The following is a 4,505-nucleotide window of genomic DNA, read 5'->3' on the forward strand; positions in this document are numbered from 1 at the left end:
TAATTTGTAAATCTATATACCCGCATAGTAAATCAGCCATATTTTTTATGTCAGGATTCAATGTATAATACAATCATGACAATGGACAGCAATATTGCAATATACTAACAACAAATTTTTGTTCGCCTAAATTAAGGGTGCCAGCATGTCCTCTTTTTACTTAAAACACTGATACGTAACAAAATTTCAGTAGTTTTGATGCCTCCAGTTGACTTGTACAAAAAAATTATTTGACCGCATCCACCAAAACTGAACATATATGCACTTTAATTTGTAAATCTATATACCCGCATAGTAAATCAGCCATATTTTTTATGTCAGGATTCAATGTATAATACAATCATGACAATGGACAGCAATATTGCAATATACTAACAACAAATTTTTGTTCGCCTAAATTAAGGGTGCCAGTATGTCCTCATTTTATTCAAAATATTGATACAACTGAGAGCAGAATAAAAAAGGAAAAAACCAATTTTCCTCTTTTTTCACTCTTAATTCTGACAAGTGCAATTAGAGGCCAAATTCGGACCAGAACGTAATAAATTTATTCTATAACCCATGTATTAGAGAAAAAATCATGAAAAACAAAGACAATTCTGTTATATTAGTATTTATTTGTTACATTTCAAAATAAATTTATACTGAAATCTACACTTAGCTGTCCATTTTTAGTCAACTCTCTGTAAAGGATTCAACATAGAATAAATTTATTCTAAATGTATGGTGCTTTCTGTATATGATCATTTATAAAATAAATTTATTATATAGAGTCATAATATCTATTATGAGTTCGAGAAAATCATAGAATAAATTTATTCTACATTCAATGTCATTTATTATTATAACAATATTTAAAATAAATTTATTTTGAAAGTCCAATAATCTGTATGGTGAGGCTGAGACACACAATACATTTATTCTACATTCAATGCGATTTTGGATTATAATAAAATATAAAATAAATTTATTTTGAAGTGAAGTTATCTGTATGGTTAGGCTGTGACACAGAATAAATTAATTCTATTTGAATGCGATTTCGGATTATAATAAAATATAAAATAAATTTATTTTGACGTAAAGTTATTTGTATGGTGAGGCTGTGACACAGAATAAATTTATTCTATTTGAATGCGATTTCGGATTATAATAAAATATAAAATAAATTTATTTTGAAGTAAAGTAATCTGTATGGTGAGGCTGTGACAGAATAAGTTTATTCTAGTTTCAATGCGATTTCGGATTATAATAAAATATAAAATAAATTTATTTTGAAGTAAAGTATATCTGTATGGTGAGGCTGAGGCACAGAATAAATTTATTCTACATTCAATATGAATTTTGTTCTATATAAAAATAATCTTAAAAGTATTACATGATTCAAAATTAAAATAATTTAAAAGAAAATTTCAACGGTCTTATTTATTACAGACAAACTGAGAGACAACTTGAAGCTTCGTTATAATGCATCTGGTACTACTCGTTTAGTAATCTGATCTTTTAGTGACATGCAGATCTGTAGTTGGAATTATTCATCTTCAAACTCTTCTTAACGTTTCGATCAATCATCTTTGTAAATGTAATATTCCCTAATACATGTTTCCATTTTTCCGTTCAACCAAAGCTATCTGAAAGATCAAATAAAAAGATGCAGTTCATACAAAAAAAAAATGTGTCTATGGGCTACAAATGATCCTGCTCGTAAATGTGCACGTGTCAACTTCCACATTCAGATACATGCACAGGATTCAAGTAGTTAAGACAGTTTTGTGATTTTAACATTCGGTTGAGGCAAACTTAAGTTAGAGAACAGAAACATCCAGCATTTTTTTATGGTTATAAATGGGCATAACTCAAGATGGTAAAAGTCTTGCAACATCTTACATTAACCTTATCAAAAACGAACTGTAACTTGTAAAGTAAGCAAATGTTTCAGAGAGATGTACAAGGGATGAAGGAGCAGCCGGATCTGATCGCCGTATAAATAAAATGTACAAATGATTGTACAACATCACATATCAGGCCCTTGCTCTACAATTCATAATATATTCCTTTTCATAGAGTAACCGATACATTGCACGCATTCTTAAAATATTGAATTTTAATTCACTAATAACAATTCCGACCGAACTACAATTGTCAAAATACATGTATAAATTATATTTAAATTAGCACTTTCAAAATCTTTAGCAATAAGATAAGAAAGAACACTTTTTATAAAACAACAATTATGAATCTTAATTTCAGCATTCTAAGATACTTCTTTTTTTTTTTTACCTCTAAAGATTTTCCTCAAAATGTATCCTTTACTAATGTTCTCTGTCGTTGTAGTAACTTCTGCCATTTTGTCTGCCTTCTAAACTTTTGTGTTTCTTTAAAAATAAATCCTTTTGATAGAAGTGTCTGGTGACCTATAAAGAACAGCGTATTATATTTTGACTGAAATGGTCATGTTATCCATGAAGATGCAGACTTTTTGTCAATTATTCTGTGTGCCAAATAGATTGCATAAGAGTGCGAGTACAGTTCTTTAGGTACTTATTTAAATGTTCAAAACTAGTTTTTTACATAAAATAATCTCGTTTATTCGTTTTTCGCAATGGTGTGTTATTTTTTCATAGACTTATGAGTATAAATATCCTTTGGATTCAGTGGCGGATCCAGTTAGGGTTCTGTGCTTTGAACACCCTTTTTTTACGATCATTGGTTTTAAATTGGAACAAATGTTTAGAACTCTCTTTTAAAAATGACTGGTCCCGCCCCTGGGTATCTTTCACTTTTTGCTAAAATAATAGGTACATTTTCCATCTTTCTATGCAACAATTTCATAGCTGGTGTGTCCTAACAGCTGTTCTAAGACTAAGCGTAAAGAAAGTTAACTTTTTAATTTTTTAAATGTTTAAAGATTACTTCAACTTTCACCAGTAGGAAATAATAATGAGATTACCAATTAGAAACATTATTAATATCATAATAATTAAACTTAAGATAATAAATAATATTTATCTAATAATTTTACGTTCAAACTTATGTTCGCATGTTTTCAGATACCATCTCCAATATAAAAAAAAATCACATCATGAAAAAATTAACTTGTTATGTGTTCCTCTTCTACTAGCTTCAAAATGTATCCAAAATCAAGAATGTGGAACATTCTCTATCTGACGTAATCATTTGGTAACTGATGCAAATAGTGTCTCGAGCTCTTTTATGCCCGTCTTGTACATAAAAAAACTAAATATAAAATAAACATCTCTGCTAATGCTCAGGTTGGTTGTCATATTATGCAACATAGTTAATAATATAGAAACCAATGGGGATAACAAAGAACTTCTTTTATCATACAAAACACTGTTAAAAACCCAAACATACTATCCACACTGATCTGTGTCCACACTTGTAGTATATAAATTTATCTTTGTGATATAACAAATTGTCAGAGTAGTAAAGTCAAATTTAGTTATAGCATTAAGCTTTGCTTCATGATACACCTCTTTCTTTAATGATATGATTACTGTTATCATAATCAGTTTTGGAGTTCCATAAATGTTTTATTCCAAATTGTACTTTTTGATTATGGAGTGATCGATATTATTCTTATGCAGTGCTATCGTAAAAAAATATGCAAATTGATTCGCAGATGCGGATCGATCGAGGATTTGAAAAGGGGCATAAGCAGAGACTTATTAAACGTCTAGTATGCATTGAGCATTATATGTCAGGTATCTATGAGGGGACCCCAGTATCCTTGACCCCCACCCCTCACCCCACCTCTAGTAAACTGAGCAAAACTAACCTCCAATTTCTTGAACTGTGATGAATGTTTCATAAATGAAACTGGAAAACTATCCCGTCTATGTTTAACTTGTCTTTCCGCCTTTTGATGTCCACTGTCTGTCATCTTCGTTGCACGCACATAGAGAGAAATACCAAGTGATCATATTATACAAAATTACAGATCAGTGTCATATAAACTGGTCCGCCGTTCCATCTATAGCTTCGCACCGTCAGTGTAGCGATAAGTGAACACAACAGGGGTCCAGTTTAAGTGTCCTACGTCTTGTCATTTATTATCTTGTGTTTCCATTTGAAGACTTCTCGGCATGTGGTAACACTAGGGGGCCTACAATCAACGTACGCGTGCATTACATAAAATTGATAAGGCTTTTAAGCCGCGTTTGTTGTAATTAGTAATAATTATTTTACAACTTTTGATAGATATGCGGCACTTGTTTGCTAACATAAATTAAACAAATCGAAGGTTGTATATTATTTGAATCTGTGTCATTTCATAGAGGTTATTAATGTATGGTCATTTTATATCTTTCAAATAAAATAATATGTTAAACAAAAATGGACAACTACAATTTTTTTTATAATGGTCTGGATGGATGGTCCATCGATTTTGTATTCTTTTAATTTTTAAAATATTTTTTCTTTTCTTTATGATTTTGCTCATTATTCTCTATTTGATTCTCCTTTTATTTTCTATTCTTTATATATTT

At 30.0% G+C, this 4,505-nt stretch overlaps 1 long non-coding RNA gene across 1 annotated transcript; it reads right to left on the minus strand.

Moving 5' to 3' along the window:
* Positions 1 to 447: 447 nt before the first annotated feature.
* LOC134693327 (uncharacterized) lies at positions 448 to 4,137 on the minus strand. The gene is made up of 3 exons (XR_010102387.1): positions 3,797 to 4,137; positions 2,278 to 2,411; positions 448 to 1,628 (listed from the first exon to the last, which is right to left on the minus strand). It is a non-coding gene; the product is annotated as an uncharacterized LOC134693327 (long non-coding RNA).
* Positions 4,138 to 4,505: the final 368 nt, after the last annotated feature.

This window comes from Mytilus trossulus, chromosome 12, assembly GCF_036588685.1.
Source record: "Mytilus trossulus isolate FHL-02 chromosome 12, PNRI_Mtr1.1.1.hap1, whole genome shotgun sequence".
Taxonomy (NCBI): domain Eukaryota; kingdom Metazoa; phylum Mollusca; class Bivalvia; order Mytilida; family Mytilidae; genus Mytilus; species Mytilus trossulus.